Source organism: Egretta garzetta, unplaced genomic scaffold, assembly GCF_000687185.1.
Source record: "Egretta garzetta isolate BGI_Z169 unplaced genomic scaffold, ASM68718v1 scaffold220, whole genome shotgun sequence".
In the NCBI taxonomy this organism is placed as follows: domain Eukaryota; kingdom Metazoa; phylum Chordata; class Aves; order Pelecaniformes; family Ardeidae; genus Egretta; species Egretta garzetta.
Window position 1 is genome coordinate 82559 of NW_009258414.1, and position 15923 is coordinate 98481.

The window sequence follows — 15923 nt, forward strand, 5'->3', positions numbered from 1 at the left end:
GGCCACCCGCGCCCGGCCACCCGGGCAACGCGTCCCGCAGGGCCAGCAGCGTGGGGTGGGCTGCATCCACCAAGCAGCCCGTCCACACGAGGGAAGGGTATTTTGCTCTTCAGTATTTTCCAATTTTTTTTTTCTTCATTAACCACCCCACCCTCCCTTTTCTGTAGGAAACATTCAGGCAGGAAGAGCAGCCGGTGGCTTTCTTGTATACAAAGCAGAAGGAGCTGCTACAGCTTCAGCCCCAAAACCACTTCGCGTTTTTCAGGTGTTTTATTTAACCCATCACTGGCTGCAGAGCTGTTCCAGCAGCAGCCTGGGATGGCACATGAAGACAAACGACTGGCTCACAGTCACTCCTCTATGGATTCAGAGCCTACAAAACTAAAAGCAAACCCAACAGGGAAACCTAAGCCACACACACACACACGGAAAAAATTAACTCATTGCTCACAGCTGTAGTTTTCCACCAGACTAAAGGCAACTCGAATTACTCTGACTCCAGCAACTCGTGTTACACAACAAGTAACTTCCAATGCATTCCTAAGTCAAGGCTTCCTTGGCATCCACTAAAATGTTAAGCTGTCCCTAGAGTTTCCCATTCTAATATTAGCTGTACCAACGCTGCCTGATAGGATTGTGCTGTTTCCAAGTTCCCAAAATCCAGCCCTTTATCTTCCTAAAGTACTGCCGCCCAATTTTGCAAACATTTGACAGGCATAGGATGTTGCTTGTGTGACTGCTATTAACACTTCAAGCTTTCGCAGGAGAAGAGCCTTCAACTACAAGAAAAGGAAGCTTAAATTCCTCTTTTATTATTGGTGTGTTATTGCAATTACACTGATCAGTAACTGAAACCTACTGGAGCTGGAACAGTCACACAATGCTACCGAGGAAGAAGTGTGGGAAGAGGTTGTCATCAGCAGCAGGGGGTGGGGCACAGAGGCTGTTTGATTCACAGATCGAATTATTTCACATTAAAAAACCCAACATTTGTTAAATCTACATTGCAAGTATTTTATAGGCTAATTAAAGTCAAGTTCATAACAAAATCTGCCCAGATCCTCGCAATCCAGCTTGAAGCATCAGCACAAACATTAGTCTGACCCATGCTTCTGGAAGGACCTTTGCATTTTTGCACATCAGGTGGGGAACAGAGACTGCAAATATCAGATTTGCAAGGCATGTTTTAAACTTCAAAGGGAAGGAAAAAAAAGCACATCTAGCCACACTCATGTCTTCTGGGTTTTGTAAGGAACAGAGATGCTCTAAATCAATTCAGATTTTGCAAATGGGGCAAATTTATACAGGAATCCCATTCACTGATGTGTGGGCTCCCAGTCCAAATGAGCTCAGCAAGCAGGAAAAGATGTGCGGAAACCTTTCTGCGGGGCACTAGGGACTGGCTGGGCGCAGCTCTTGAAAACGAGCTAGAACAGGTCAGATATGGGTGGGGATTAGAAAGAATGCTCTCTCAGAAGTTGCTCTGAGCAGACTGAAATACAACCATCTTGTGGATTGCCTATTCCACAGCTGGGGAAGTGAGGGTCTGTTAACACTGGGGCCTGATTACAGTGGGTCTGAATTTAACACAGTTACAGCAACATGCACAGTTTAGTAACATCTGCCACTTCCCAGCCCCTCCACCTTGAGAGACCCCATAGAATAAACCAAACATCCACCCTCTCACCTGTGTAGCTCAGAAGCACACACATACACACACACAGAGGTACACGGCTGCACTAAGCTGCTCAGAGTCCTCAAGATGAAGGGAATCATGTTAATGGAAAATAAGTCATATGAATCCTGCAAAACATTAAACTACAAATAGTAAGACGTTCAGATGTATGTAACATGGTTAATATGCTTCTTTTACAACTCTTCCAGGAAAAGAAAAAACCCCACAACTCTGAAACAATACTTGCTGATGGCCTGCTGATGGAAACTGAGAAGAGACCCCCCGGCCCCACACCCTGCAGAAGGGCACACTCATCTGTTCAACACGCAGAGTGGGACACAAGGAATATTCTGTGCTACAGAAACAATTCACCTTCCTGCAGAAGGACAGACTATCATCTGGATCCTGGGACTAGGGCTCCTGTACTGAGGGGGAGCCAAATAAATAAATAAAATGTTAATACCAGAGACCTCGATTCTGCAGCCTGTGCACCAACCAGCAGAGCACAGCAGCAGCACACCCTGCCCCCATCACTTGTTTGCTGTTGTGGTGGTTTGACCCTGGCTGGACACCAGAGGCCCACCAAAGCTGCTCTATCACTCCCCTCTAACTGGACAGAGGAGAGAAAAGTAAATCAAAAGGCTCGCGGGTCAAGATAAGGACAAGGAGAGACCATTTTATCAATTACCATCTGGGCAAAACAGACTCAACTTGAAAATAATTAATTTATTATCAATCAAAATCAGAGAAGGAGAGGAGAAAAACTGCTAGATCTTAAAAACCTTCCCGCTACCCCTCCCTTCTTTCTGGGCTCAACTTCACTCCCAGTTTCTCTATCTATGCCCCCCAGCAGCACAGGGGGATGGGAATGGGGGTTGAGGTCAGTTCATCACACATGTTCTCTGCGGCTTCTTCTTCCTAGGGAGAGGACTCTTCCCCTGCTCACACATGGGGTCCCTCTCACGGGAGACAGTCCTTCATGAACTTCTCCAACGTGAGTCCTTCCCACGGGCTACAGTTCTTCACGAACTGCTCCAGCATGGGTTCATAATTTCTACGGGGTGCAGTCCCTCAGGAGCAGATGGCTCCAGTGTTGGGTCCCCTGCGGGGTCACAAGTTCTGCTGGCAAACCTGCTTCGGCATGGGCTCCTCCTCCCACGGGTCTGCAAAGTATTGCCAGGAACCTGATCTGGCGCAGGCTTCCCATGGGGTCACAGCCTCCTTTGGGCATCCACCCGCTCCGGCGTGGGGTCCTCCACAGGCTACTGATGGATATCTGCTCCACCGTGGACCTCCACGGGCTGCAGGGGGACAGCCTGCCTCACCATGGTCTTCACCACGGGCTGCAGGGGAATCTCTGTTCCGGTTCCTGGAGCACCTCCTCCCCCTCCTTCTTCACTGACCTTGGTGTCTGCAGGGCTGTTTTCTCTTGCATCCTCTCACTTCTCTTCTCTCTCCGGCTACTGAGATGCAGCCGTTTTTTTTTCCTCCTTAAACATGTTATCCCAGAGGCACTTCCACTTTCGCTGATTGGCTTGGCCTTGGCCAGCGGCAGACACAGGGAAAACTTCTAGCAGCTTCTCACAGAAGCCACCCCTATAGCCCCCCCACTACCAAGACCTTGCCACAGAAACCCAATACAGCTGTGCACTCAGGAGAGCACTTACACACATGCTTAACTTTGAGCATGCCGACAATCTTACTGGAAAGAAGAAAGCCTGAAGCATGTACTTCAGTGCTTTCCTGAATCAGGGCCTAAATAAATCAAGCTGGTTCGCACATCTATTGAGGCAGGGAGGGCAGCAAGCATGGGCAGCAGTCATCGCATTTCAGCTTACGTGATTGCAGCCCACAGGAGCACAAGCTAGGCTTTTCTGCAAGTCAACAAACACAGTTCTGTCAGTGTTTGGACTGCTGCAAATTCCCTCTCCATGTGGCCACAGGGAAAGCCGAAAACGCGTGCGTGCAGGGCTGACATCACGCCCAGCGCTGTACGCTGCTGCAGCGAGGCTCCTGTGCAGGCTGCCGAAGGATAACACACATCAGACAGGAACCCGGCACTTGACGCTAAAAAGCTTCAGTTCTCCATGTTTCAACTCCTGGCAGCAAACAATTGCAACTGTTCTCACCATGATGCATCCTTACAATTCCCTTGTATTACCCTTTTTTTTTTTTTAAGGAGGGGAACTGGCATTTTACTCACTTTGTTCTCCCACTTATTTCAAATTGGAGGAATAAAAGCATCCATGCCAAAACCAACATACAAGGATAAAGAGTAGCTCCAGAAAACACAGGCTTCGTTAGCGTGCAGGAAATACAACAAAGGGTAGGTGCTGCCTTTTGAACCCTTCCCGGCGCTGCAAGCCAGATCCGTCTGGCAGAGCTCATCTCCTCCACCACCAGATGGGCCAATCTCGTTTCAACAGCAGCAGCATCAAAGCTGGAGAAAGCAGCAGAGCAGAGAGAAAAGCCTGCGGCCTTTATCCCTGTAAGGAAACTATAATATCCCTAAAGCCCCTGCTCCAGGGCCACTTGCTGGGCCAGGCTCTAATTGCCTGAGATGCAGGAGGACGGGGCTTGCTCCAGATGTCAGACCCAGCCTTGCAGCTACTGAAGTGAAGGGGAACAAGGGCAGCCTGAGGAGCGAAGGTCACGCCGGGGCTCGCCTCTGGCGGGACCGAGATGTCCTCGCTGCTTGAGGTAACGTGAGGATGAGCGTATTCACTTGACGCTTGAATTCCTCCTGCTTTCCACGAAACCGATCCCCTTCCACTGACACCCCCCATGGATGTCAACTTGTGAGGACGCTTCCTGACAGCCGAGTTCAGAGATGGTAATTTATGTGACAGGGTAGATTCAAGCAGCTCCCAAGTGTAAACGATGCTATTTAAAAGAGACCTTTTTTTTTGGAGAAGAAAAAAAAAAAAAAAAGACTCAGTAGCATTGGCAAGGTGGGTTCCTTATTTATTGTTCCTCAAGGATTTCCGGGTCACGACAGCCCAGATGAGAAGCAAAAGTGCTGTTGCCCTAACTGACAGTCCTGGTGAGCAAGAAGGGCAGCTATACCCCTTCACCTGAAGTGGAATAGGGACAGTGTGGGCAGTGAGGGGACACTGGAGCTTTCCCAAAGCCAAGTGCCAACCATGCCCTTTCTTTAGCATATGTGATGCTGTCCACGCTCCTCTCCTCAACACAAATCACCAGCACATGACAGAGGAACGGGGACCCACTTTCCTGAGTCTCAGCTCAGCCCCATACTGCCGCATGCTTTACCCAGTTTTGCAAGTTACGGGCAATGAAAGCTCAAACTCAGCCAGCCTCAATGGATGAATGGATGGATGGACACCCTGGAGGCACAGCAATAGAGAAACTGTGCTCTTCAGCTTGCAAAACTCAGACCTCAAATCTTTAACCAATTCCACTATAACTTACATCCTACCCCTGAAGTACGGATGTTCTCTGAGTGTCTAGATATTGTCAGAGGCAAAAAAGACTTTTTTTAATGGCCTTTCCTCAAAAGCACTAAATTCAGCTGGCAGCACAAATGACACTCTCACTCATCAATCCTTGCACCTTTGAGGCAATTCTGTAACCTCAGCTTTTCATTGCACCTTAATGGGTACAGAAGAACTTGGTGCACCCACCACTCCCCTGCTCAATAAGCCAAACTCCTCACTCAAACAGCAGCGAGATGTTTCCACCATCAAAAAGATCTTCCAAATAAATGCTGTGTTCCTGGAAACTCTGCATGGCAAAGAGAAATGGGAACAATGAAAATAGCACATTGAACTGTTTTGTCCTGAAAGAGAAACAAAAGCCTTTAGGAGAATACCATCACTCATCCAACAGCATTTTCACATTCCCATGGAAAACCAAGTCTGACCATCTTCCCCAGTTCCTTCTTTCTCCTCCACTTTCACAGCAGTAATAAAGAACACCACATGAAGCTGCATCAAAGGAACCAAAAAGGTATAGTCAAGGGCGAGATTTTACTGGGGAGTGTTATACTGGTGCATTTATTGGCAGTGATGCATACGAAAAGATAACCTACATTTGGGGGATCTTTCAGTCAGTGAGGAGGGGAAAAAAATAATCATCTAGGACCCACCAAGCCAGGAACACAATGACATCAGTTGGCTGACATTAGCGAAGCTCATTTTGGGCCTCACAAAAGCCCATGGCAAGTTAGGTTGCTGCCATGATCAGATCACAGGGCAGCTCCAATTCGCTTGGAACTGGTTCAAAAGTGGAACTAGCAAGACTGTACAACAGTAAAAGAAACCACAAAAATAACACCCATAAGGTCGAGTGGATCCTCCACTGCTGAAGTCCTGATTAGCAAGGCTGTTACCCTATATCACATAAAACCCAGCAGTGCTCAGATTCCTATGGACTCCAGTTCCTCCGCTGTTGCAATGCCGACAGTTTGCACGCAGCAGGGCTGCCTCTGACGTGGGCCAGCTCCCACCCCCCGTGCTCACACGGGCTGTGCACTTGGGACAGGAGCCATCTCTGCAAACAGCAGCTTCTCCATAGCTTCTCATCACCCGTGCATTAATGGGCTGCAGTACCAAGCCTGAAGAAGGTCAATTTATTTTCTGCTGCCTGCAAGAGGTATTTTTGCTTGCAAATTAGAAAATAATATTCTGTTTTTCCACTCTGGCCCTCATACTTTAAAGCAAACACTTTAGGGATGCAATAGACACTTTGCATATTTCCTTTGTGAACATTCTGTACCTGGACACTTTCTCCCTCAGGAATCAGTTTGCTTAATTTAAGGTAGACCTCTACAGCTAGAAGAAAATGAACCTTCTTTGTTCTTCTACCAGTTACTCAAAAAAGGACAAGGTTTCTTCTACCATGGCCATGCATGAAAAGTTTCTGTTCAAGGTCTAAGCACAGATGTTGGAGGCCGTGAATCACCAGAGATCACACCGCATGCCAAAGAGTCAACTCAGCCCCGAGTGCCGTCTGTTCAGAAGAGGACGGCAGAACTCTGAAGCCACACGTGCAAATAAAACAACCCCCTGATGCTGCTGCAATGGAAAAGCCTCGCTGGCAGGACACAAACCCACTACAGAAGTGGCTGCGTGCACAAGGCGGATGTTTGGGCATGCAAATACCACACATCCCTGTGCTGAAGGAGCCACTAATGCTCATCCTTCCCCCACGCTCGGTCATGCAGCTGGCTTAGAGCGACTTTGCAGAGTGTGGGTTACTGGTGGTGACCTCTATGGAAAGAGCAGCACAAGAAAAATCCTCCCACTCCTCAGTGGGGAAGGCTGAAATTGCACATGCTGCGTCCCATCTCTTAGGAAGCTCGCCAACCTTGCTAAAGCTCCTGGATTTATGGCACCCCAGAAGATAGCTGCAGTGCTCTGCGGGGACAGCAGCGCTGCCATCCTCGCGAAAATGGATTGTCCATCACTCACCTCTGGGTGCACCCCCCTGCTCTTAGCTGCCCTTGCATGATCTCGGCATCTCTCTTACCTGGAGAGGTGGCAGTTGAGGAACCGAGACGGGGAGAAAAGAAAAAAAAAAAAAGAAAAAAAAAAGATAAAATAAAGCACTGTGAGGGAGGGAAGCCCTTCAATGCAAAGGGGGGAAAAAAAAAGTAAAAATAAACTTGGGGAACTTCATCCTCCCTTGCATGCGTACATGCAATTTCCCACATTTACACCCTGCAGCAAACAATCACAGGAAAAATAAATGCCAAGTTTACAAAATATTTGAAAAAAATCTCTTTGTTTCTGAAATCTACCATTCTTCACTGCGGACTGTGGTGCTCCTGTTCCCTCAGCCACCTGAAATCTTCACAATCTGTTTTTCTTTCTTCATCAACCTCTACCCACCTCTTGTCCACCAAAGTTCAAACAACTCCTCTCCCATTTGCTCCTGCAGGATTAGCTCTTTTCCAAAATGCTTCCACAGGAAAACAACTGGGAGCTATTTGCCACTATCTGCTGGGGATTTCTAAGCCAAAAATGCATTACAAAAACATTGCAATTTAAGGAGCTTTCTTGTTTATTTGTTTGTCTTTGAACAAAGTCACAGAAGCTGCTGTGCTGGACCCACACACGTGCCTCAGCAGAACAAATACCTTCCCATAGGGTGTTCCAGGGCAGCATGCGGCACAGTGCTTCAAAGCGAATTTCCCCCTGTTTCACTGAATAGATTTGTTGTTAGAATAACCGCACACGCACATTTTTTGTTCTTTCGGGCTTTTGATTTCATGACATCAGCTTATTTGGGACCAGCTAGAGGACAAGACCCCTTTCCTATTCCAGCTGTCTGCTAGGAGTGATGGGAGACCTGCTGAGATCCCTTGAGCCAGGCTCCAAAACAGTGCCCATCGTTCCCCAGCCACAGATACATGAAGAAGGATGCTCCCTTCTGTTGGGATGTGCCTGGCAAATCCCTTCTAGCCTCCTATGGGAGTCAGCTTGCTGGTGCCAAGGGCCAGGGAGCCACGTTTGAGCAGGGTGGCTGAACCAAAAGGAGCATTTCCTCTGCGCTGCAGAGGCAGCTACTGCGCTGCTGTGAAGCAGTGCTAAAATCCCCCCCAGTGCCAGCACCGCTTGGGAGGGGTTAAGACCACAATTACACCAGCTGCAAACACAAAAGGGAAAAAAAAAAAAAAAGTTGGCAGGGATCTCTGGAGGTCAGCTAATCCAAACCCCATCTCAAAGCACAGCCAGCTTCAGAGGTGGATGCTTCCATCTCCAAGCACAAAGAGAGCTGTCTCGCACAAAGAGAGCTCAATTGAGTCACACAAATTTACAGAGGAGACAGGAAAGGCCAAGGCTCATTAAGGCTTGTTCCCCACCACGTAATCGTAAGAAATAGGATCAAGCAGATGTATCCCACAATCTATCTGATTATCCTACTCAGTGTTCAAGAAACCCCCAAGGTCCTTGCCAATCAGATAAGTGTTCGCGCATGTTTGGGCAGGCTGGTGGGGACAGCCGAGGGGAGGGAATGCCTTTACCCAACTGCCCTTTGTGGGATTCTGCTGGCAGGAACGACCTACGGGCCTCTCCTAAGCTCCAAGCGTGGCCCTAGCCCTCAAAACCAGGTAATATACTCCATTAAGCATGAGAAATACTGAAATAGGAGCCCAGCTCAGCCATTCACCATGCTGTAAGGGAGGAGGCCTGGGGCTTTTGGGAGGTTATCAAACTTGCTGCATACAGAGAGGAGACCTGCCCAGGTCTGGTGCTTTGCAGGTGCCTCTGCCCGTGCGCACATACTGGTGCCTGGAAAATTCCCACTCCAGACTTCTCAGTCACAGAGCCTGCTGCTCAAGGAGACAGATTTTCTCCAACAGGAAGGCATTTTCCATTTGGGTCCCATACTGCATCTCCTCAAAGTACCTACGTGCTCCTGCGCATACACACTATAGTTTCACAGACTCACGTGTTAGCTTTCCTACCTAGTGACCACAGGCCTGCAGAAAGAGGAGACAGCATTTGGACAGTGGTTTGAATTCTTTCTCAGCTGGAAGAATTCACATAAAACAAAAATAGTTTTTCTTTTAACATTCTTTGTATTGAGCGCTTGGATAAGCCATAAGTAACTTGGCAGCAAACCAGTTTGGTACAAACACAGAACACAATGCAGTCATCACAAAGCCACCGCTCTGGGCCAGACAGTAATTTTCCTCTTCACACAGGGCAGGCCTCCAAAGTCTTTATGCTACTACATTCAAGTCCATCCGAATTACACGATGTGTTAAAAATGAGGACTCATGCAAAATAACAAAAACACCTATCGTTTATGGGCTATGGGGAAGGGCACAGCACACACAAAGGTACTCAAGAAACATCTGTAAAACAATTCAGGACTCGGGAAAAGGGAAGCCTTAACTTATTTCTCAACTCAGACCTCTAATAGTATCCTCAGGTTACAAATCAAATACATGATGACAGAAGGAGACTGAAAGACCAGTAACAAAAGCATCCAGTGTATTTAGGCTAATTTCTTTCAGGATTAAAAGAAAGAAGTTAGAACATGCAGAAAATCAGGAAAAGCAAACAGTGACAGCTGAGAGCGTATTTTCCACTTCCATATGCCAGTGAAAATCCAGACCAGCCTATTCCCAAACTCCAAAGGCATCATCGTCACACAGGCAGTCGCCGCAGGTGACCACTTAGGAAAGATGCTCTAGTCTGCAAGTGCCAGACTGGGACCCTGGAGACAGGGGCTCAAACCCTGCTCCAGCCATGGGTGCCACAAGTGACAAGCTGCTCAATCCCTCTGCAAACAGGGGCCGTTATGTCCCTACCGCTCAGAGATGTTTAGCGGCTAAAACCAAGGAAGAGCAATCAGGCATTAAGAAACTGCTATGGTAAAGGCTGTACAAGCACTAGATGAATAGATCTGTCTCAGACCCCACAGTCATTACAGTATGAAATCAGATGCAGGAGGGGGAGCAGAAAGCACGCAAACACACACATGTATCTGCCCCATTAATCCAGCAGGCTGCAACAGGATGAAAGGCATGTCCAACAACTCCAATCTTGCCTGCGCAGCAGTCAGCACCCTCCCAGCATGGAAGGGAGGCACTGCTGTAGGACGTGCAGGGGAGTAGCTGAGCCAAGATGCACCTGGAAGGTGTAAGGGTCAGTTTTGGCAGTGCACTTTGGCACCAAGTGCCACCTGCTCAGCTAGTAGCCAGGGGCCATCTCCTGGTGCCCCTGTGGGACACAGAGGGGTTGTGGATGCACACAGAGAGAAACCAACACAGCTAAGCCCTGAAAAAGGAAGGGGAAGTCAAAGTCACCCTTGAGGCACTTCACAAGCCATTCAGTTAGCGTGTTGGCCTCTCCTGTCTTCCACACACCCCAAAATCTGTTATTCATTGCTCTTCATCTCACTGCCAGGTGGATGAATCAACTTTTCAGGACTGAACATCCTCTGTTCTTCCTGAGATGCCCGAGTCATTGACACCAACTGAAGTCCTCAGATCTTCAATTCTCTCCTTACCTTCCCACATCTGTAACATGACAGCCTCCAACTTCTCTCCCCTGTGGAAGTCTTACTGACCTTAATTACTTCCAATTTCCAACTTAAGGCCCATAGCACGCTTTTCTTCCAGAAAGTATCTGACTCAGCATGAAACTACTGAATCAAAACCAGGAGCCTAAAAAGGTGGGCTCTAGCTAGGCAGGACAGATGTACAGATGAACAGTGCTTTCCATGTGCCCCATCCTTCCTGCCACCACCTGCAGCCCCAGCCTCTCATGACCAGCAACACAGAATCATAGAATTGTTTAGGTTGGAAAAGACCTTTAAGATCATCAAATCCAACCATTAAACTAACCATGCCATCCCACCACTAAACCATGTCCCTAAGCACCTTGTCTGTCTGGCTTTTAAATACCTCTGGGGATGGGGACTCCACCACTTCCCTGGGCAGCCTGTTCCAATGCTTAACAACCCAAACATGCAAACAGACAACAACATGCAAACACACAAGCACCCACCCCTGCCTGGTTGGGTATCTGTCCAAGCTGATTTTTAAAGCAGCAGGCAAAAAAAGCCAAATAGGAATACATTACCTCAAGCCTTGAGTGCACTCTGAACCACCATCCATCAATGCACTTATCTCCCCCTACCCAAAGGAAGGAGCTTGGGTGATGGCAGAGGGAAGAGAGGATAGATGGCAAGAGGAGTCTTTGTTTTAATTGGCTGCTGTTAAGAACATTAGAAGGATGTTTGAAGGAGAACGATTACAGGCAGAGCGCAGAAGAGGTAATCAAAGGTGCCCAACGAACTGAATTTATGATGTGGCTTAGCAATCCATCACCTGGCTATCATTCTTACGTACATGCACATACATAAGCCTCAAAATATATTTAGCTTGGGGGTCTGGAAAAAAGCAGCTGCTCTTGCAACCCCAGCTAACAGCACTTTGCTCCTTATAATATTACAGAAACAAAATCAGTTCAGATATAAAGGATAAATTGTTTTAAATTCTTCTAAGCGTGAAGACAACTTTGTTTACTAAATGCATACGAGGGAACATATGCGTACAGCACAAACTCAGCAGTGGAAATTTGGCTCCCTGCAATTCCCTGTGATATAGATACATTTTTTCCAGAGGAAGTCCAATGGTCTTGTTTGTTTTCACCGCTAGTAGGGAAGTTAAATGAAGTTTTCTATTGGGAAAGTCTAATGAGGTCAGAATAACAGAACAGAGTAACTAGGAAGGAATGTCCTTGCATTTTATTTTTAGAATAAGGATAAAGGTGGGGCCTTGCAAGAGGCAGGGGATGGGCCTGTTTTGGCACACATGGCCAGGCTGGAACGCTTGGTCCTGGGAGCTTGAGGGGGTTTTGAGCTTATTTTTGCAACAGCAAATCCCTTGCCGAAATCAGCAACAAGAGAGTGGAAGGGTCCGGCTGGGAGAAGAGCAGAGCGAAGCCTGGTGGTGCACGGACAGCCGGGGCAGCAGCATCCCTGGGGATCAATTGCAGCCGGGCAGCTCTTAGCCACGCTCCCCTCCTCAACCTGTTTCCCTTTCTTTCCTGGGAAAATGAGCGCGTTCAGCAGCTCCACTGAACTGGAGATCTCTCCACTTCTGCACATTAAAGGGAATCCAAGTTACAACAGGTTAAGCATTGTGGAAGGAATCAAGAGCAAGAAAAGCCTGGTGCAGCTGTGCAGGGGGGCACACGGTGCTGCAAAGGGAGCAGCCAGCAGTGCAACAGGGAACAGAATTTACTCTGGTGTTAAGGCTGGATGTCAAAACCCAGCAAGACAGCCTCAGGGAGAGAAGAGATGGGCCAGAGTAAGGCTGTGAAAATTAAAAGGAAGGAACAAAGCTAAATAAAAGAACCGAGGCGGAGCAGGAAGTGGCTCGACTGGGATAAACAGGTAAGGAGGAAAAAGGGTGCATTCAAGAGCAAGCAGGCCATGGTCTGTTTCCTGGCACCAGCTAATCTGATTGGCACTGAGATACAAGAAACAGAGGCTTAAATAGCTCATGGGAGCAGATCTTCAGCTGGGGAGAGCCATCATCACTCAGCAATTAACTCCCTCGCAGGCTCTGCCCCTAAACCCACCCAAAGTGCAGAGCTGACCCTGCCGAGCACAACCAGAGCGGAACAAAGGAGAACAAGATGAAGCGTCATTGTAAGGGTTAACAGACAGCAGAGAACAAAATGTTCCATGCATTCAGGTCAGGAAAAACAGGACTGGGACTTGACACAAGCACCAAGCACATGTTGCTCTGTCAGATCACCAGAGCTCAAGTGGAGGAGCAGCCAACTCTGCCTGCTAGGAATGAGACTGCAAAGAGCTTCACCTTAAAATCAGCAAGCACAGAGTTAACCCAGGGGACTATCTGGTGGGTGTACAGTTTACAGAGCACCAAGGCATCCAACAAGACCAGAGGCTAGCATCTCTGCTCTGCTCCTTTATATTCTTCTCTAGGTAGGGAGTAAGGGAAGGCTAAGTAGGGGGAAAGTGTGCAAGACAAGGTGCAAAGCACCCTATCACCCCTCCTGGTCTCCTACTTGTGCTGAAGATGTAGGTAGGAACAACCCAGCAGACTGGAACCAGAACCACAGGAATCGTTCAGGGAAGGTATGAAAATGCTTTTTGACAGGCAGTCACAGGGGGCTGGACTTGCCCTCCAGCATGTAAGTTCTCAAACACGATGTTTTGGAGTGGTACGTTGCCTGTGAGTCCTTCCTCTGCTTGCATCTGCAGGCAGGTGCGGGCAGAGAGGGCAAAGCTCCCATGCAGCAGGAGAGTGGAGGAACGACCCTCCTTCCACCTGAAGCCCCACTGGAGACAAGGAGCTGGCAGCACCCACAGATGCCCAAGAGGAATAGCAAGGCAGACAGGCACAACCTCCCACCCTGAATAATAATAAAATAACATCCCGCTATTTCTATCTCTGAGGACTTACTGAGCCTCCTGTGGTTTGCCTGCTCACTATTTCCCAACCAACTCCTCACTTAGTATTTGTCCAGTCTCCCCAGCACTTGTGCAAGCTTCCTGGGCCCACAGGAACCCTTTGTCAAGGGCCTCCACAGCTCCACCATACCTCATGTGAAGGAGGAAAATCTCCTTTGGAATCCTTGGCCACAATCACACCCTTATGTCCCTGCCTTACAGACTGAGCATCATTCTCTTCCCAGAGAAAGATTCTTTTAGGGACTTCTAGTATCAGCAATGACGTTGAACTCTATGTACGGCAGTTTACAGAACTTATTTTCCTCTTAGATAACATTTGCAACCCCAAACTTGGAAGAAAGCTTGCAATTAAAAAAAAATTAACAGCAACCTTGAATATGATGGCTACAATCTAACTAATTTGCATTCAGGCTTTGTTACTAAAGCAGCTCTTCTGTAGGCTACAGCACGAAGGCACTTTTCCAAAGATCAGGTTACCTCTGCCCAGCTATGCCACGGTGGAAATTTTAGAGACCTTTCTATAAAAGCTCCAAGAGAGCGCTCCTTTGCAGACACCTCCCTGCCCACTCTTCAGCCTCCGCTCTGCAAGGAGCAAGGTAAGCTCGAGCCTGGCTCAATCCATGGGTAAGGCAGGGCTTGCAATTAAGCAATAATGATCACAATCACAAGGCTTTTTCAAGGGACTGGTGACCAACTGGGTGGGGTTACATTACAATCCATTAACCTAATCAGCATTTAAACCTCAGGAACTACACAGCAACAGAAGCTGCCACTGGGATTATAAAACAAAATGAGAATATACTCTTAAAACATGCGTCTTTTAAGGCTCTGGAGAGCCTTACAGCTACGTCTTCACAGATAATCACATCACAGGTACAGGACAAGGTTAGCAAATAAGTGCGCAGAGCTAATGAGACAGTTTATTCGTCTTATCTAGCAGAGAAGTGTTTTTCACCCTCCATCCCATGGTAATGTTTCCTTGACAGGTACAGTGCCTGCAGTAAATACTATGTCTGTCCCATATTCTGAATGATCCCTTTAGGGATGAGAGCAAAGATACATATTTGGGATGGATGCTTCCTACAGCCTCCTGCACAGCTTGCAGCATCAGAAAATTAAGGTGACTGGAAAAGCAAAGCCTGATGCTGCCCCTAAAGCAGGACTTGTTTGGTATCATTACTCATAGGCCAGTTAAACTAGGGAGTTGGTACTCTGAAGCCTTTTCTGTTTATTTCTTTATGGATTGAAGGGCAAGGAAAACACACAAACTTCAAAGAAATGTCCTGGAAATGCCACGTGCCCTAGGACATCCCATATATCCCACTAGCAGTAGTACTGAGCCTAACTTTACCCCTTTCCTTAATTGCTACTTTACCTCTTAACAAAAGATCAATTGCATGCCTTTGCTTTTATTGACTAGCTGGGACATCACTGAAACGTGGTGGCAGTTGGTAATTAGTATTTTAACTCTTGGGAAGTCTTTTGTATGGCAGCCCTTCCTGCTGGGCTGTTTTAACATGCTGTCATTGCTCCTCTGGAAGGCTGAGTCGCCAGCAGGAGGGCTTTCGGTGTAGATGTCTGTGCACATGGATGGACCTTAGAAGTGCTATCAGACTACAGGGGAGCTATCAGGTCCAAATGGTGTCGTGTCCATCTAGGCAGATGTTCAGTACTGCAGCATAGATTTTTCCAGTTTTCCCATCATTCTCCTCTTTTTGTGGTTTTAGTTGCTAGTTCAGTACATCCCCCAAGCTCCACATCATTTCTGCCTAGCCAGGGCCCCTGTCAGCAGACAGGAGGGTTCTTTTTGTATGGATCTTTGTTCTTTCAACATCATCTAAGTTTCACTCCCTTAACACCCGATTTAATATTTCAACCCCTTTAATTACACACAGTGGAGATTTTATCGGAAAACTGATTATTGTTTGAAAGTCTGAGCATTTCATCCCAGCCTTGGAATTGATCTATCGACTGCTTTTAAATCTCCCATTTTAATTTAACATTTAACACTTTATACCTTCATTAATTACATTCCCCATGATCAATATCAACAAACACCATCTCTGGCCCTCTCCTGATAGAGAGAACTCAGAGCCCTTGCTCTGCCAAGACTCTCGAGATAGCTTTGCTCTTGAACATGGGCATTTACGGGGCTGGTATCTCCAGTGGGAGGGGAAGAGAAACAAAAACCCATGAAAAATAGCAGTACTAAGTAGCAAGGTTTAGTAAGCAACAACATGGGCAGAGATGCACAGGCACAGACCTGGCCCTGGTGGTGGCAGGGGGACTGGCCTGGCCCCAGGACGTGGGGAGCAGAGACTCC

General features: G+C 47.6%; 1 protein-coding gene across 9 annotated transcripts in view; it reads right to left on the reverse strand.

Moving 5' to 3' along the window:
• MBNL3 (muscleblind like splicing regulator 3) overlaps positions 1–15923 on the reverse strand; it is a 99743-nt gene that overhangs the window by 66633 nt on the left and 17187 nt on the right. The gene's annotated exons all lie outside the window — the stretch shown is intronic.